This window comes from Mobula hypostoma, chromosome 3 (genome assembly GCF_963921235.1).
Source record: "Mobula hypostoma chromosome 3, sMobHyp1.1, whole genome shotgun sequence".
Lineage (NCBI taxonomy): Eukaryota > Metazoa > Chordata > Chondrichthyes > Myliobatiformes > Myliobatidae > Mobula > Mobula hypostoma.
Window position 1 is genome coordinate 231,256,982 of NC_086099.1, and position 20,360 is coordinate 231,277,341.

A 20,360-nucleotide genomic window follows, 5' to 3' on the forward strand; every position below is an offset into this window, starting at 1 on the left:
ACCTGTGAGACAACTTTCAGGGATCTGTGGACATGTACCCCGAGATCCCTCTGCTCCTCCACACTACCAAGTATCCTGCCATTTACTTTGTACTCTGCCTTGGAGTTTGTCCTTCCAAAGTGTACCACCTCACACTTCTCTGTGTTGAACTCAATCTGCCACTTCTCAGCCCACTTCCGCATCCTATCAATGTCTTTCTGCAATCTTTGACAATCCTCTACACTATCTACAACACCACCAACCTTTGTGTCATCTGCAAACTTGCCAACCCACCCCTCTACCCTGACATCCAGGTCGTTAATAAAAATCACGAAAAGTAGAGGTCCCAGAACAGATCCTTGTGGGGCACCACTAGTCACAACCCTCCAATCTGAATGTACTCCCTCCACCACGAACCTCTGCCTTCTGCAGGCAAGCCAATTCTGAATCCACCTGGCCAAACTTCCCTGGATCAACTTCCCTGGATCCCATGCCTTCTGACTTTCTGAATAAGCCTAACATGTGGAACCTTGTCAAATGCCTTACTAAAATCCATATAGATACATCCACTGCACTACCCTCATCTATGTGCCTGGTCACCTCCTCAGAGAACTCTATCACTCTATCACTCGATCTGCCCCTCACAAAGCCATGCTGACTGTCCCTGATCAGACCATGATTCTCTAAATGCCCAGAGATCCTATCTCTAAGAATCTTTTCCAACAGCTTTCCCACCACAGACGTAAGGCTCACTGGTCTATAATTACCCGGACTATCCCTACTACCTTTTTTGAACAAGGGGACAACATTCGCCTCCCTCCAATCCTCCGGTACCATTCCCGTGGACAACGAGGACATAAAGATCCGAGCCAGAGGCTCAGCAATCTCTTCCCTTGCCTCGTGGAGCAGCCTGGGGAATATTCCATCAGGCCCCGGGGACTTATCCGTCCTAATGTATTTTAACAACTCCAACACCTCCTCTCCCTTAATATCAACATGCTCCAGAACATCAACCTCACTCATATTGTCCTCACCATCATCAAGTTCCCTCTCATTGGTGAATACCGAAGAGAAGTATTCATTGAGGACCTCGCTCACTTCCACAGCCTCCAGGCACATCTTCCCACCTTTATCTCTAATCGGTCCTACCTTCACTCCTGTCATCCTTTTTTTCTTCACATAACTGAAGAATGCCTTGGGATTTTCCTTTACCCTACTCGCCAAGGCCTTCTCATGCCCCCTTCTTGCTCTTCTCAGCCCTTTCTTAAGCTCCTTTCTTGCTTCCCTATATTCCTCAATAGACCCATCTGATCCTTGCTTCCTAAACCTCATGTAGGCTGCCTTCTTCCACCTGACTAGATTTTCCACCTCACTTGTCACCCATGGTTCCTTCACCCTACCATTCTTTATCTTCCTCACCGGGACAAATTTATCCCTAACATCCTGCAAGAGATCTCTAAACATCGACTACATGTCCATAGTACATTTCCCTGCAAAAATATCATCCCAATTCACACTTGCAAGTTCTAGCCTTATAGCCTCATAATTTGCCCTTCCCCAATTAAAAATTTTCCTGTCCTCTCTGATTCTATCCTTTTCCATGATAATGCTAAAGGCTAGGGAGTGGTGGTCACTGTTCCCCAGATGCTCACCCACTGAGAGATCTGTGACCTGACCCGGTTCATTACCTAGTACTAGATCTGGTATGGCATTCCCCCTGGTCGGCCTGTCCACATACTGTGACAGGAATCCATCCTGGACACACTTAACAAACTCTGCCCCATCTGAACCCTTGGAACTAATCAGGTGCGAATCAATATTAGGGAAATTAAAGTCACCCATGATAACAACCCTGTTGTTTTTGCACCTTTCCAAAATCTGCCTCCAATTTGCTCCTCTGTATCTCTACTGCTACCAGGGGGCCTATAGAATACCCTGAATAGAGTAACTGCTCCCTTCTTGTTCCTGACTTCCACCCATACGGACTCAAAAGAGGATCCTGCTACATTACCCACCCTTTCTGTAGCTGTAATGGTATCCCTGATCAGTAATGCCACCCCCCCCCCTTTTCCACCCTCTCTATCCCTTTTAAAGCAGTGGTCCCCAACCACCGGGCCACGAGGAAACGATATGATCTGGCGATATGAGTCAGCTGCACCTTTCCTCATTCCCTGTCACGCACTGTTGAGTTTGAACACACGCGAGGTCATTACCCGCGCGTCATCCATGTCAGCGCGAGAAGGAGATCAACTCCTCCAGCTTGCAAATGACGGCGGGCTGAAAAGTATGTTTGACATAACATCTCTGCCGGCATTCTGGATCAAAGTCAAGGCTGAATATCCTGAGATAGCCACGAAAGCACTGAAAACGTTGCTTCCATTTCCAACATATCTCTGCAAAGAATGCAACGAAAACTATACTGCGGAATAGACTGGACATAAGGAACTCCCTTCGAGTATCGATGTCTCCCCTCACCCCTCGATGTTGCAGGGAAACAAGCCCAGGGCTCCCACTGATTCAGCGATATTGGTGTGTTGCAATGATTTTATATGTTCATATGGGGAAAATATGTGCTGTGTGTTTAATATCCAAACATTACTTAAAATGTTATGATGCTATTGACTTATAAGTGACTTATATAACCATATAACAATTACATCACGGAAACAGGCCATCTCTGCCCTTCTAGTCCGTGCCGAACGCTACACTCACCTCGTCCCACTGACCTGCACTCAGCCCATAACCCTCCATTCCTTTCCTGTCCATATACCTATCCAATTTTTCTCTAAATGATAATATCGAACCTGCCTCTACCACTTCTACTGGAAGTTCGTTCAACACTTACTTCAAGCTCCCCTTATAATTGACTTATCACTATATTCATACGAGGAAAATATGCGCTGTGTTTAATATTAAATTCATTAGATAAACCCTTTTATAAACAAAATTCAGTGTATTAACCAGTTAATCACCTATATTCCGGTCATGATTAAGACCCTCCCCCCCCCGCCACCTGAACAGAATCGCCAAAAAACAATTTATAGAAAAAAATTGGCATGCACACACGCAAGTCACGTATGCGCACTGGTGCCCGCGCAAGGCTTCATGGTCATGGTAGTCTTTTTCAGGGTAAACAACGTATTTGAATGCAACTCTTGTCCTTTCGCAACCTTTCATCCCCCGGGTCAGCCGGTCTGCAAGAATATTGTCAATATTAAACCGGTCCGCAATGCAAGAAAGGTTGGGGACCCCTGTTTTAAAGCACTGTAATCCAGGAATATTGAGAATCCATTCCTGCCCTGGTGCCAGCCAAGTCTCTGTAATGGCCGCTACATCATAATTCAATGTATGTATCCAAGCTCTCAGTTCATCACCTTTGTTCCTGATGCTTCTTGCATTGAGGTACACACATTTCAGCCCTTCTACCTTACTGTCTTTACACCATTTATTCTGCTTCTCTTTCCTCAAAGCCTCTCTGTATGTTAGATCTGGCTTTACTCCATGCACTTCTTTCACTGCTCTATCGCTCTGGGTCCCATCCCCCTCGCAAGTTAGTTTAAACCCTCCCGAACCATGCTAGCAAAGCTACCTGCAAGGATATTGCTCCCCCTCGAGTTCAGGTGCAACCCATCCAATCTGTACAGGTCCCACCTTCCCCAGAAGAGATCCCAATGATCTAAAAATCTAAAACCCTGCTCCCTGTGCCAACTCCTCAGCCACACATTCAACTGCCATCTCCTCCAATTCTTACCATCTCTGTCACGTAGCACTGGCAGCAACCCTGAGAACGCCACCCTTGAGGTCCTGTTCTTCAGCCTTCTGCCTCGTTCCCGAAGCTCTCACTTCAGGACCTCATCCCTCTTCCCGCCTATGTTGTTGGTATCAGCTGCATTAGAATCCATTCCTAAAAGTAAATAATACCATGGTGGGATGATAATTGTAAGGAAGCAGTGAGAAAAAGAAATAAGGCATTTAAACTGGTTAAAAGAACTCATAACTTCCAACATATGATTCAGTACAAACAAGCTCAGGCAGTAGTAAGGAGGACAATAAGACAAGCTAAAAGGATGCACTGGAGAAAGTATTGTGATTCAATCAGAAACACAACTTAAGTAGGAGAGGTGTGGGGGATGATAAAAAGGATGGGAGGGAACAAGAGAGAGTGGAGGTATCCAGTTCTGGTTGATGGAAATGTGACTGCAGTAACAAATAAGGAAAAGGCAGAGTTGTTGGCAAACACTTTTGTTATGGTACACGGTTCTGATAATTTGTCTGAGAAGGGTAGAGAGAGAACAAAAGCTGAAAATATGGAGGCTTCACGTAGGAAAACTAACCTTGATGGTGTACAAAATGTCCCTTTCAGCATGGGAGAATTAAGAAAGGCACTAGATAAAACAGGAAAGACTGTGCCAGGTAAAGATGAAACATGTTATAGTATGATAAAGAAAGTCTGGAGAAACTACTGCTTCTGTATAACAAAGTCTGGGATGAAGGGAGATTACCAGGGAGCTAGAAAGAGGCAATAATTATTCCAATAAGGAAACCTGGGAAAGATGCCAGCAGGCCAGGAAACTGCAGGCCAATTGCCTCGACGTCACATGTATGTAAACTTATGGAACGTATGATAAATGCGAGGTTAGCGTACTTCTTGGAAAGTAGAGGTATGATGGCTACGTATCAAAGCGGGTTCAGGAAAGGAAGGAATACTATGGATCCAGTGTTGTGTCGAGAGGATGAAATAAGAAAAGCTCAAGTAAATAAAGAGACAGTGGTTGCAGTTTTTTTTGATGGTGAGAAAGCTTCTGATATGTTATGGAAAGAGGGGCTCCTAATCAAGCTACATTTAATGGGAATGGGGGGGGATGTTCAATTGGGTTAAGGACTTTTTAAACAGGAGAACTATTCAGGTGAAGATAGGATCAGAGTTATCAAGCAAGTATGTTGTAGAAAACGGGAGCCTCAGGGGAGTGCAGTGAGTCCAACTTTATTCTCTATTTTGATAAATGATATATTCAGAAATATTCCAATGGAAATGGGGAGGTCATTGTTTGCAGATGACAGGGCTTTGTGGAAGAGAGGGAGAAATATTGAAGATATAGTTATGAAAATGCAAGCTGAAGAGTAGAGGACAAAGTGGGGTGTTAAGTTTTCAGTGGAGAAGACAAAAGCCATATTCTTTATAAGGAAAAAGCTTCAGGGGACTTAATTTGAATCTGTATGGAAGTAGCCTGGAGAGAGTTGAAAGTTTTCAGTTTTTGGGAGTGCACTTTGATTTGAGATTAACATGGAGAGAACATGTTAGATATGTAGTTACCAAATGTAAAACTGTGATAAATGTCATGAGGTGTCTTGCTGGATTGGAATGGGGTGCTGATTTTGCATCACTGAAGTATATTTATGTAGCATTAATAAGATCAAGATTAGACTATGGAAGTATTGTATACGGGTCAGCAGCAAAGTCTGTGCTGGCAGAACTGGATATCGTGCAAGCTCGGGCTCTCAGGGTGTGCTTGGGAGCGGTTAGAACTTCCCCAGTGTGTGCACTCCAAGTTGAGGCAAATGAAATGCCATTGGGGCTGCGGTGTGAACAGCTGGAGGCCAATTACTGGATTAATTTAAGGGGGCATGGTGATAGCCATCCTACAAAAAGGGTGTTGCAGACATGCTGGGAGAAGGAGAGGACACAAAGTGAAAGTTTTGGCTGGACAGGAGAGCAAACAGCAAAAGATATGGGTGTATACAATAAAGAGTTTTGTCCAAGTGTGGTGTGGCCTGAAAGACCTTTCTGGGTATTAGAAAATCCCTCTGTAGATTTGGAATTGCTTAAGATTAAACACAGTAACAAGACAGCTGATATACTCTGAATATCATAGTTATAGGGAATGTGAATATAAAGGCATACAGATTTTTACGGATGGATCAAAGGATCCAGAAACAGGTGCAACAGGGTCTGCAATTGTTGTACCAAGTTATCGAGTGGAAATGAGCAAGAGAACACATAGAAACATAGAAACATAGGTGCAGGAGTAGGCCATTCGGCCCTTCGAGCCTGCACCGCCATTTATTATGATCATGGCTGATCATCCAACTCAGAACCCCACCCCAGCCTTCCCTCCATACCCTCTGATCCCCCTAGCCACAAGGGCCATATCTAACCCTCTTAAATATAGCCAATGAACTGGCCTCAACTGTTTCCTGTGGCAGAGAATTCCACAGATTCACCACTCTCTGTGTGAAGAAGTTTTTCCTAATCTCAGTCCTAAAAGGCTTCGCCTTTATCCTCAATCTTCCCCAACATCGGGAACAATCTTCCTGCATCTAGCCTGTCCAATCCCTTTAGGATTTTATATGTTTCAATCAGATCCCCCCTCAATCTTCTAAATTCCAACGAGTACAAGCATAGTTCATCCAGTCTTTCTTCATATGAAAGTCCTGCCATCCCAGGACTCAATCTGGTGAACCTTCTTTGTACTCCCTCTATGGCAAGGATGTCTTTCCTCAGATTAGGGGACCAAAACTGCACACAATACTCCAGGTGTGATCTCACCAAGGCCTTGTACAACTGCAGTAGTACCTCCCTGCTCCTGTACTCGAATCCTCTTGCTATAAATGCCAGCATACCATTCGCCTTTTTCACCGCCTGCTGTACCTGCATGCCCACTTTCAATGACTGGTGTATAATGACACCCAGCTCTCGTTGCACCTCCCGTTTTCCTAATCGGCCACCATTCAGATAATCTGTTTTCCTATTTTTGCCACCAAAGTGGATAACTTCACATCTTTCCACATTAAATTGCATCTGCCATGAATTTGCCCACTCACCCAACCTATCCAAGTCACCCTGCATCCTCTTAGCATCCTCCTCACAGCTAACACCGCCACCCAGCTTTGTGTCATCCGCAAACTTGGAGATGCTGCATTTAATTCCCTCATCCAAGTCATTAATATATATTATAAACAACTGGGGTCCCAGCACTGAGCCTTGCGGTACCCCACTAGTCACTGCCTACCATTCTGAAAAGGTCCCGTTTGTTCCCACTCTTTGCTTCCTGTCTGCTAACCAATTCTCTATCCACATCAATACCTTACCCCCAATACCGTGTGCTTTAGGTTTGCACACTAATCTCCTGTGTGGGACCTTGTCAGAAGCCTTTTGAAAATCCAAATATACCACATCCACTGGTTCTCCCCTATCCACTCTACTAGTTACATCCTTAAAAAATTCTATGAGATTCGTCAGACATGATTTTCCTTTCACAAATCCATGCTGACTTTGTCCGATGATTTCACTGCTTTCCAAATGTGCTGTTATCACATCTTTGATAACTGACTCCAGCAGTTTCCCCACCATTGACGTTAGGCTAACCGGTCTATAATTCCCTGGTTTCTCTCTCCCTCCTTTTTTAAAAAGTGGGGTTACATTAGCCACCCTCGAATCCTCAGGAACTAGTCCAGAATCTAACGAGTTTTGAAAAATTATCACTAATGCATCCACTATTTCTTGGGCTACTTCCTTAAGCACTCTGGGATGCAGACCATCTGGCACTGGTGATTTATCTGCCTTTAATCCCTTCAATTTACCTAACACCACTTCCCTACTAACATGTATTTCGCTCAGTTCCTCCATCTCACTGGACCCTCTGTCCCCTACTATTTCCAGAAGATTATTTATGTCCTCCTTAGTGAAGACAGAACCAAAGTAATTATTCAATTGGTCTGCCATGTCCTTGCTCCCCATAATGAATTCACCTGTTTCTGTCTGTAGGGGACCTACATTTGTCTTTACCAGTCTTTTCCTTTTTACATATCTGTAAAAGCTTTTACAGTCAGTTTTTATGTTCCCTGCCAGTTTTCTCTCATAATCTTTTTTCCCCTTCCTAATTAAGCCCTTTGTCCTCCTCTGCTGAACTCTGAATTTCTCCCAGTCCTCAGGTGAGCCACTTTTTCTGGCTAATTTGTATTACGGGCTTCATAGCCCGGCGAGACAGGGACACGCCTGTCGTAGGAAGTGAAGTATGGCGCGATGAAATAGGTGGATGAAATCAACTGCCAGACAAGCGGTTCTGCAACGCTTCGTGAAGAGGGAAGGGCACAACGAAGTAGTGTCAGGAAAGGCCCTAGTTTGTAACGACTGCTCATTCCACTGGACCCGGAAATCCAAGGTTCAGTGGAACTGTCCTAGTACCACGGATTTTCCTGTCATCAGTAGATATGACTGGCAACCAACAATAAATTTGCGATCCCTTTAAGAGAGGAGTTTCCTAGTCACTTCTTCGAGATTTTACAGCAGTTGGCATCCACACTGTTGCATTACTGCCATCTACAGGATTTATTGTTCCTCATTGCCCATTCCCTTTAAAGTTGTCTTTCCACTCCTGTCACCCTTAAAAAAACTAAGCAACCATTTTCTCCCCTGATCACTCTCCCCACATTCCAATAAACCTTTAACACTGTTCTCTACCAGTCCTATTTTGCGTAATTGCTGTAACATTTGATGCCTTTCCTGTGCAAATTTCCGGCATGAAATAAGGATATGCTCTACTGTTTCAGTCTCCTGACGCAGATCGCAAAAACCTGTTGGATGTTTATTTATGATGGCCAGAGACCCATTAAGGTTGCTATGCCCAATTCTCAGTCTACCTATAATTACTTGCTCCTTCCACTTTACCCCTCTACTTCTTCCCATATCTACTCTGTTCTGAATTGAATGTAAATGTCTTCCTTTTATTGCTCTATCCCAATGCTGCTGCCACTGTTGATTTATCCTTCTCCACACTATGCTCTTCCCCTCTGATTTTGATAGTTTAATATTGACCTCTAGAGATCCTTTTTTGACTGCTGCTTTTGCTAGTTTATCTGCTGTCTCATTTCCCATAATACCCGCATGTGCTGGAACCCACATGAATGCGATATTTTTACCTTGTCTAGCCAGTCTTGAATTTGCAAACAGGATTTCATAAAGCAGAGATCCTGGTGACCTCTCGCTGTGCCCACCTTAATGCTTGCAAGGGCCGCCACAGAATCACTACATATCACAATATTATTACAATCAACCTGCTCACTCCATTCTAGTGCTAACAATATGGCAAACATTTCAACTGCATATACACTCAAGCAATCAGGTGGGAATAAACGGGACCTTTTCAGAATGGCAGGCAGTGACTAGTGGGGTACAGCAAGGCTCAGTGCTGGGACCCCAGTTGTTTACAATATATATTAATGACTTGGATGAGGGAATTAAATGCGGCATCTCCAAGTTTGCGGATGACACGAAGCTGGGTGGCAGTGTTAGCTGTGAGGAGGATGCTAAGAGGATGCAGGGTGACTTGGATAGGTTGGGTGAGTGGGCAAATTCATAGCAGATGCAATTTAATGTGGATAAATGTGAAATTATCCACTTTGGTGGCAAAAATAGGAAAACAGATTATTATCTGAATGGTGGCCGATTAGGAAAAGGGGAGGTGCAACGAGACCTGGGTGTCATTATACACCAGTCATTGAAAGTGGGCATGCAGGTACAGCAGGCGGTGAAAAAGGCGAATGGTATGCTGGCATTTATAGCAAGAGGATTCGAGTACAGGAGCAGGGAGGTACTGCTGCAGTTGTACAAGGCCTTGGTGAGACCACACCTGGAGTATTGTGTGCAGTTTTGGTCCCCTAATCTGAGGAAAGACATCCTTGCCATAGAGGGAGTACAAAGAAGGTTCACCAGATTGAGTCCTGGGATGGCAGGACTTTCATATGAAGAAAGACTGGATGAACTATGCTTGTACTCGTTGGAATTTAGAAGATTGAGGGGGGATCTGATTGAAACATATAAAATCCTAAAGGGATTGGACAGGCTAGATGCAGGAAGATTGTTCCTGATGTTGGGGAAGTCAAGAACGAGGGGACACAGTTTGAGGATAGAGGGGAAGCCTTTTAGGACTGAGATTAGGAAAAACTTTTTCACACAGAGAGTGGTGAATCTGTGGAATTCTCTGCCACAGGAAACAGTTGAGACCGGTTCATTGGCTATATTTAAGAGGGAGTTAGATATGGCCCTTGTGGCTACGGGGGTCAGGGGGTATGGAGGGAAGGCTGGTGCAGGGTTCTGAGTTGGATGATCAGCCATGATCATAATAAATGGTGGTGCAGGCTCGAAGGGCCGAATGGCCTACTCCTGCACCTATTTTCTATGTTTTCTATGTAAATACCCTCACCCGTTTTAGCCCGCCTGTCGGAGCGGTGGACCGGGGTGTGGCCACTGTCAGACGCAAACAGCTACTTGGATCCACAGGGGGAGCGAAGTGAAGTGAAGTGTGCAGTGCAGTGGGGACTACAGGTGAAGGAAAGGTCCCAGCATGGACATGAGGAGACCCTTCACCGGAGGAGCCACCCATTACTGCACATCCCACACATCCCTAAATACTGCGCATTTATTGTTTTCTCATTATTCCGGGCAGTGAATTATGCCCTGCTGGCAAGATTTTGGTGAATTACTTTTACGTGGTTTTTTGGTACAACTCATCCGCTATGGATGTAATAGAACAACACTGAAAACAGCACCTGCTTTCAGTAGGGGAAAGCACTGGAAAAAATGGAAGAATGATAAGGCACTGAACGGTTTATTCTTGCAAATATTTTTGTATTAAAAAATCTCGCCCGAGAAAGGTGTCTACCCATATTAGTCTCTTTGCTTGTTTTTTTGTGTGCCATACTCTGCCAGAGCCTTGAAGACTTGGTGAGAAAATGGTCCTCTTGGAGGAAAGATTCTGTGAATGGTCCCCCATGTCCTTCTCACAAGCAGTCTTTTTTTGTCGAGGTCAAGTTGCGAACTCGACACTCAAGCAGGGATGGGAAGCATGCCCTGAAGTGGCCTGCCTGGGTTCGAACTCGGGAACTTGAGAGGAGTTTCACCGAGCCACCAGTCGGCATTCTTTGCTTTAGGTCTTGTAAAAGGACTAAGTGGGAAAGAGATTGTCAAATGTATTCAGGAAAGTTTCCTTAATCAGTATGTAGACAGTATTAGGGAAGTTTGTGTCGAGTAGACTTAAGCATCTTGTGATCACAATGCCGTGAATTTCAAAGTAAACATGCAAAAGGGTAGTTCAGGTCCGTGGGTTGAAATTCTAGATTGGAGAAAGGCCAAATTTGATGGTATCAGAAATGATCTGGTAAGTGTGGATTGGGACAGGCTGCTTTCTGGCAAAGGTGTACTTGGTAAGTGGGAGGCTTTCCAAAGTGAAGGTTTGAGTCTACAAAGCATGTATGTGCCTGTCAGAATAAAAGGTAAAGATAACAGGTGTAGGGAAACTTGGATTTCAAGTGATATGGAGGCCCTGGTTAAGAGGGAAAAAAGGAGGTGCATTGCAGGTAAAGGCAGGGAGGAACAAATGAGGTGCTTATGGACTATAAGAAATGCCAGGGAACACTTGGGAAACAAATCAGGAGGGCTAAAAGATGACATGAGGTTGCCCTAGCAGACGAGGTGAAGGAGAATCCTAAGGGATTCTGCAGATATGTCAAGAGAAAAAGGATTGCAAAGGATAAAAATGGTCCTCTAAGTCCAGAATAGTAATCCATGTGTGGAGGGAAAACAAACTGGGGATCTTAAATGTTTTTTTGCATCTGTATTTGCTCAGGAGACGGACACAGTCTATAGAAGTCAGGCAAAGTGGCAACAAATTTATCGATTCTAGAGAGCTTACAGAGGAGACGTTTGCTGTCCTGAGGACAATCAGGGAGGGTACATCCCCAGGGCTCTGACAATGTGTTCCCTTGGACTCTGTGGGAGGCGTGTGCAGCAATTGCAGGGGCCCTAGCCGAGGTATTTCAATTGTCTTTTGTGACAGGAGATGTATCCCAGGATTGGAGGGTAGCTAATGTAGTTCTGCTGTTCAGGAAAGGCTCTAAACATAAACCAGGAAATTATAGACCTGACAGGGGTGTATAAGATGATGAGAGGCATTGATCGTGTGAATAGTCAGAGGCTTTTCCCCAGGGCTGAAATGGCTAGCATGAGAGGGCATGGTTTTAATGTGCTTGGAAGTAGGTACAGAGGAGATTTCAGGGGTAAGTTTTTTTTTAACGCAGAGAGTGGTGAGTGCCTGGAATGGGCTGCTGGCAGCGGTGGTGGAGGCGGATACGACAGGGTCTTTTAAGAGACTCCTGGACAGGTATATGTAGCTTAGAAAAATCGAGGGCTATGGGTAATCCTAGGTAACTTCTCAGGTAAGGACGTGTTCGGCACAGCTTTGTGGCCATACGGCCTGTGTTGTGCTGCAGGTTTTCTGTTTCTATCTATGACATGGACTGGATTAAGGATAGTCAACAGGGCTTTGTATATATTAGGTCGTGTCTAAACAATATTGTAGATTTTTCGAGGAAGTTACCAGGAAAGTGGAGGCTGGTCAAGAAGGTTCAGTTGCTCGGCATTCACAATGAGGTAGTAAATTGGATTAGACATTTGTGGCTATGTGGGAGAAGCCAGAGGGAAGTGGTAGACGGCTGCCCCTCAGACTGAAGGCCTGTGACTAGTGGTGTGTCACAGGATTCGGCCTGGGGCCTGTTGTCGTTTTGACATCTCTATCAACAATCTGGATCAGCACGTTTGCAGATGACACCAAGATTGGGGGAGTAGTGAACAGCAAGGAAGACTATCATAGCTTGCAGTGGGATCTGGACTACCTGGAAAAAAGGCCTGAAAAACAGCAGATAAAATTTATTGCCGACAAGTGTGAGGTGTTGTACTTCAGTAGGACCAACCACGGTAATTCTTACACAGTGAATGCTAAGGCACTGAGGAGTATGGTAGCATGAAGAAATCTGGGAATACGGGTCTATAATTCATTCAAAGTGGCATCACAGGTAGGTATGTTTGTAAAGAAAGCTTTGGGCACTTGGCCTTCAAATATCAATGTACTTAGTACAGGAGAAGGGACATTATGTTGAAGTTGTATAATACATTGGTGAGGCCTAATTTGGAGTATTGTGTACAGTTTTGGTCACCTACCTACAGGAAAGATGTAAATAGGGTTGAAAGAGTGCAGAGAAAATTTACAAGGATGTTACGTAGAAACAAAGAAAAACTACAGCACAATACAGGCCCTTTGACCTACAATGCTGTGCCGAACATTTACATACTTCAGAAATGACCTAGGATTACCCATAGCTCTCTATTTTTCTAAGCTCCATGTACCTATAAAGGAGTCTCTTAAAAGACCCTATTGTATCTGCCTCATCCACCATTGCCGGCAGCCCTTCCACACACTCACCACTCACTGCATAAACAAGAACTTACACCTGACATCTCCTCTGTACCTACTTCCAAACAATTTTAAACTGTGCCCTCTCGTGATAGCTATTTCAGCCCTGGGGAAAAAAGCCTCTGACTATCCACATGATCAATGCCTCTCATCATCTTATACACCTATATCAGGTCATCTGTCATCCTCCGTCGCTCCAAGGAGAAAAGGCCAAGTTCACTCAACCAGTTCTCATAAGGCATGCTCCCCAATCCAGACAACATCCTTGTAAATCTCCTCTGCACCCTTTCTATGGTTTCCATATCCTTCTTGTAGTGAGGTGACCAGAACTGAGCACAGTACTCCAAGTGTCGTCTGACCAGGGTCCTATATAACTGTAACATTACCTCTCAGCTCCTAAATTCAATTCCACGATTGATGAAGGCCAATACACCGTATGCCTTCTTAACCACAGAGTCAACCTGCGTAGCAGCTTTGAGTGTCCTATGGACTCGGACCCCAAGATCCCTCTGATCCTCCACACTGCCAAGAGTCTTACCATTAATACTATAATCTGCCATCATATTTGACCTACCAAAATGAACCACTTCACACTTATCTGGGTTGAACTCCATCTGCCACTTCTCAGACAAGGTTTGCATCCTATCAATGTCCTGTTGTAACCTCTGACAGCCCTCCACACTGTCCATAACACCCCTAACCTTTGTGTCATCAGCAAACTTACTAACCCAGCCCTCCACTTCCTCATCCAGGTCATTTATAAAAATCACAAAGCGGAGGGGTCCCAGAACAGATCCCTAAGGCACACCACTGGTCACCGGCCTCCATGCAGAATATGACCCGTCTACAACCACTCTTTGCCTTCTGTGGGCAAGCCAGTTCTGGATCCACAAAGCAATATCCCCTTGGATCCCAGCCTCCTTACTTTCTCAATAAGTCTTGCATGGGGTACCTTATCAAATGCCTTGCTGAAATCCTTTTTCACTATATCTACTGCTCTACCTTCATCAATGTGTTTAGTCACATCCTCAAAAAATTCAATCAGGCTCGTAAGGCACGACCTGCCTTTAACAAAGCCATGCCGACTATTCCTAATCATATTATGCCTCTCCAAATGTTCATAAATCCTGCCTCTCAGGATCTATTCCATCAACTTACCAACCACTGAAGTAAGACTCACTGGTCTATCTCTACTCCCTTTCTTGAATAAGGAAACAACATCTGCAACCCTTCAATCCTCCGGAACCTCTCCCGTCCCCATTGATGATGCAAAGATCATTGCCAGAGGCTCAGCAATCTCCTCCCTCACTTCCCACAGTAGCCTGGGGTACATCTCATCTGGTCCCGGCGACTTATCCAACTTGATGATTTCCAAAAGCTTCAGCACATCCTCTTTCTAATTGTCTACATGCTCAAGCTTTTCAATCCACTGTAAGTCATCTCTACAATCGCCAAGATCCTTTTCTGTAGTGAATATGGAAGCAAAGTATTCATTAATTATCTCTGCTATCTCCTCCGGTTCCATACACACTTTTCCACTGTCACACTTGATTGGTCCTATTCTCTCTTGCTCTTCACATATGTAACACACTGTAAGGTTTCACTGCTAATGTAATGGCTTTTCTGTAATGTTCCACTGCTGAGGTAATGGTTTCTCTGTAGCAGCAATGTTTGGGTTATGACGAGAGATAAATGGGCATGCTAGGCAATGAGCGGGATGTTGTTCTTTCTTGTGTTTCTGGGTTCCAGGAATTCACGGTCTTTTTCTGGGGAGAGATGAGGAGAGAAGACGCGAATGGAGGGAGTTGGTATACCTCAGACGGAGTGGACTTTGAGCGAGGGTCCTAAGGTCAGTGACGATCGGAGGAGGTTGATGGTGGACAAATGACCTTATCAGTGATCTCCAACATTTGCACATTAGACTGTTTCATGAGAATGGGCCCTTTTTCTTTTTTTGGTTTCTTTACTAACCATATAGTCACATTATGAATTATAAAGCTCAATCGTGTAATCGCATATCGTGTACTGTTTTTTATTTTGTGTACTGATTTTTAACGGGACACATTGCGCAGCATCCAGCCAAATGAGATTTCTTAAGTTTGACCGAGCCAGGGGGCTAACAGCCCTATATTAAGCCACTAGCTGAAGCAAGAGTTACAATTGTGGGGGCTTGTCCGGGATTGATTCTGTTGGATGCTGTGTGATTACCCTGAGCATTGAGTTAGTGGGGTAGATATTTGTACTCTGGATGAATTGTTAATTTAACTGTTAAGTACCATTAAAGTTATGATTGTGGGCGGAGATTTGATAAAATGGCTGGCACAACTCTCGTTTTAACATAGACCAGCACTGATGTAGCGGTAGCTGGGTGGAGATTTCAAAGACGGGGTTCTTTCGTTCTTGAGGAGTGAGGGGAAGGAGTGGTTGGATTTGGAATGTCTAATTAGTCCACGCCCCCTGGTGAAGAGTGAGAATTCTGAGTTGGTATCTGCCCTTGCCTCTCTGGCGAATAAATGGAAAAATCAGATTCAATGTCCCAGCTATGACAGGCTCCACCTATTCTCTGGAATAATGCCCACCCCTAAAGGGGAGGAGGAGTATGAAACTTGGGGGGAGAAGACCTCTCAGTTGTTAGATGAGTGACAGTGCTCTGATGATGTAAAGCGACAGAGATTGGTTGAGAGTTTGAGTGGGCGGGCTGCTGACGAGAGAGCCGTCAGGTTACGGTATCCCGTAGCGACAGCTGACAATTACATGCAAGCACTGGACAATGCGTTTGGTCTGACAGGAAGCCCAATGGAGCTCATGGTGGGGTTTCAGAGCATGCTGCAGGAGAAGGGGGAGAAGCTTTCTGCTTACATTTTTCGGCTGGAGAGGCAGCTAAAGTGCTTGCAGTGCTGAGGGTTCATTCAGGCGGCTGAGGTGGATCAGTTAAGAATGGACCAGATAGCCGGGAGCGCCCAGTCCCATGACCTGATTGCATGGGGTCTCCGACGTCTTGTAAGATGCACCCCCTCCATCTTTTGTTGAGCTGATCAGAGAGGTACGGGAAGAGGAGAACATGGTGGAGGCGCGGAAGGCCTCCATCAGCAGGGTACAGTCCTCGGTAGTGGTCTCCTGTCGTGAAGTGACCACAGATAGCCTATCCCGGAGAGTGGTAGAGGAGATTGTGGCAGAGTTGAGAACGGAGATATGTCGGCTGTTATCAGCAGGTCGGGCAGCATCCATGGAAAAGATTGGTCGATGTTTCGGGCCAGAACCCTTCGTCAGGACTGTAGGGAGAAGGGGCAGAGGCCCTATAAAGAAGGTGGGGGGAGGGTGGGAAGGAGAAGGCTGGTAGGTTCCAGGTGAAAAACTAGTAAGGAGAAAGATGAAGGGGTGGGGGAAGGGAGGCAGGGAGGTGATAGGCAGGAAAGGTGAAGAAAGAATAGGGGAAAACACAATGGGTAGTAGAAGGAGACAGAACCAAGAGGGAGGTGGTAGGCAGCTGGGGGAGGGAGCAGAGTGACTTAAGGATAGGGGAAGGGAGGGGGAGGGAATTACCGGAAGTTGGAGAATTCAGTGTTCATACCAAGGGGCTGGAGACTACCTAGACGGTATATGAGGTGTTGGTCTTCCAACCTGAGTTTAGCCTCATCATGGCAGTAGAGGAGGCCATGTATGGACATATCTGAATGGGAGTGGGAAGCAGAGTTGAAGTGGGTGGCTACTGGGAGATCCTGTCTGTCCACAGCCACCCACTTCAACGCTGCTGAAGAAGCTGTTGACCCAGGCATCGGTGCTGGTTTTCGCGGATCCCTGATTGCCGTATGTACTGCACGTGGATGCCAACCAAGAGGGTGTAGGGGCATCCTGCATCAGGATCAGAGCTCTGAGTTGCGGCCCGTTGCGTTTGTCAGCCGGAGTCTGTCGCCCTCCGAGTAAAACTACCCCACGCACAAGTTGGAATTTCTGGTGTTGAAATGGGCGGTGGTGGATAAGCCGAGTGACTACCTCTACGGGGGCCAAGTTTGAGGAGAGGACAGACAACAACCCCCTGACTTGTATCCTGACCTCGGTGAAACTGGATGCCACAGGCCGTCGGTGGTTGGTGGTGTTATCTGCCTAAGATTTCAGCCTGAAGTACCGGCCAGAAGCAAGAACATTGATGCGGATGCTTTGTTCCGACGGGCAGATGAGGGACTGGTCAGGGACGAGGAGTGGGAGAGCATTCCTGCCCTGGGGGCCATGTATCAGTTTGCCATCACCATGATGGCAGAGGGAAAGGAGGGGCAGGATCGAGCGGTGGATCAATTGGGGGTTTCTGATGATGCCATCCCCCAAGTTTATTGTAACCTGACTGCTCTGAAGACAAATTAGCTGCTGCAATTGAGTTCTGGGGAAGTGGCAACTGCTCAGCGAGACGGCCCAGGCATTGGTAGCATTTGGGCAGCGGTCGAAAGGGGAGACATGGCTTAGGCGGAGAGGACGAAACATGCGTCGGTGCCTCTATTCCTGTGAGAATGCCTCGGTTGGAGTTGAAGAGCCAGATCTTATACCAGGTCACGTCACCCCCAGACCAACCTCAGTGTCGCCAGCTGATTCTACCCAGGAAGTATCGGAGGATTGCGTTGAAGTCACTTCATGATGATTCTGGACATTTGGGGGTGGAAGACCTGTTGATTGCTCAGAAACCAGTTTTACTGGCTCTGGATGAAATTGGAGGTTGTAGAATACTACAAGTTGTGCATTCGATGCATACAGTGGAAGATACTGCCGACGCGGACAGCTCCCTTGTCCCAGTTACTGAGTGCAGGGCCCCTGGATCTGGTGTGTACGGATTTCCTGTCCATAGAACCCGATGCCAGCAACACAGTGAATGTCTTAGTCATCACGGACCACTACACTAGATATGCTCAGGCTTTTCCTACCAAGGACCAGAGGGCGTCTACGGTGGCAAAAGTGTTATGGGAGAAGTATTTCATTTATTATGGCCTTCCAGGCGGATACATAGTGATCAGGGACGAGATTTCGAGAGTAGGCTCATACATGAGTTACTGGGCATGCTTGGAGTCAAGAATTCAAGGACCACGCCTTATCACCTGCAGGGTGATCCCCAGCCTGAGAGGTTTAGTCGGACCTTGCTAGACATTCTTGGGACCCTGGAGGTCAGCAAGAAGAGCGGGTGCAGTCAACATATTGGACATCTGGTTCACAGCTACAACCGTACATCAAATGAGGCTACTGGGTACCCGTCATATTGATATTTGGGCGCAAGGCGAGGTTGCCCATTGACCTTTGTTTTGTGACTGATGATGGTGACTTACCCCCGAAGACTTATCTGAAGTATGTGTCTGATATGAGAAGATAGTTGAAAAGGGTTATGAATTAGCTGGGGTCATGGCTGTCAAGCAGTATCAAGGAAATAAGAGGAGGTATGATCATAAGGTGATGTTCTTCCAACTCCTGCTGGGTGACCCCTGCTGTTTTGGGGAGCTTTGTCACTGCCTTTTGCACCTAGACTGGGCTTTGTGTTTTGCAGGAAGGGTTGGTGAATTATCTCAACGTCATGAGGATATGACTAAATTTGGTGGGGGGAGAGTGTAACGCGTTGTAAGGTTTCACTGATAATGTAATGGCTTCTCTGTAGTGTTCCACTGCTGAGGTAATGGCTTCTCTGTAGTAGCAATGTTTGGATTATGACTAGAGATAATGGGGCATGCTAGCCAATGAGTGGGATGTTTTTCTTTCTTGTGTGTCTGGGAGCCAGGAAGCTGCGGTCTTTTGCCGGGGAGAGATGAGGAGAGAAAACGCGAATGGAGGGAGTTGGTAGACCGCCGGACGGAGTGGACTTGGAGCGAGGGTCTGAAGGTCAGCGATGATCGGAGGAGGTCGATGGTGGATGAGCAGCCTTATCGGTGAGCTCCAACATTGCGCAATAGACTGTTTCATGAGAGTGGGCCCTGTGACGGGATCCTGGATTATCCCTATGAACTGTGCTTTTATAAAAAGAGAGAGTTGTTCAACACAAGCACCTTGTTATTAAGAGAGAGAGAGGTGAAGACTGCTTGGAGATGTTGTTATGGTTTCTCTGCAGCGTGTTTACACTTTTGCAAGGACACTGCCAGCTTCTGTGTTTCTGCAGAGAGAGAAGGGAGGAGCTACTTGATGGACAGCTGGTGTTCAGCATGCTGAGATAAATAAAGGTCAGCTGATAGACACATGATTTTTGACACTGGATGAGCTTTGTGTGCCCACAGAAAGGTGGGTGTTTGGAGGATCGGTCAGGTGAATCGATCAATGGCTCTTACAGTATAGAAAAGGTGGCAAGTTATTTGTGTGTCCAGCCCTCGCCTGGGTTGATAACTCACCCACAGAAGACGGTCTCCTTTTTTGTGGTCACATTCAGTGACTTTAAAGGAAGAGAAAAGGGGAGAGGAAGGTTTAAAACAGAAGAAACCTAGTGACAAAGAGGTCACTGTTTGGACTCTCTCTCTAAGTAGCCCGTGACGGTGAGTTTGAGTTCCATTCGAATACAAAGGTGTGACTGTCCTGTAGTTAACCTACAGGAGTGGGTTCTCTGGTGAGGGGAGTACCTTTGTGAATACCACGTGTGTGTTACCCTTGTCTGGGTGTGGTAGTTCACTGAAGAAAGGCACCCCTGTGGCAAATCACTGTTGGAATTATTTCATATGTTGTGGAACTGGATAAATGGCTATCACATTTGTGTGGTTGGGGTTGGTTCCCTTGAAGAGGATCTCCTTTGTGATAAGCTACCGTTTGTGATAATCCATACGTGGATTCTGTTTGAGTATCTGGTGGCCACAACTTTGGAATGACCCATAGCTGAATTCCGGTGTGGTACCACTTGTGTTGAAAGGATATTCATTGAAGATCACTGTCGGTGATATTTCATGTGTGGAGTGGAACAACTTTGGAGATAAAACCTACTACTATTGTTATTTTGTATTGCTATCGTGGAATCTATGGAATATCGACGTAATTGCCTTCTCTTGACATTTACCCTGGATTACAAATATCTCTCTCTCATCACCTATTCCGTGGATGAACTGAACTTTCATACTTTACCATCTCAAGACTCTAAGCCTTGTGTCCCCCAAGCTCAATAGTTTGGGAGTTATATTTGCACACATA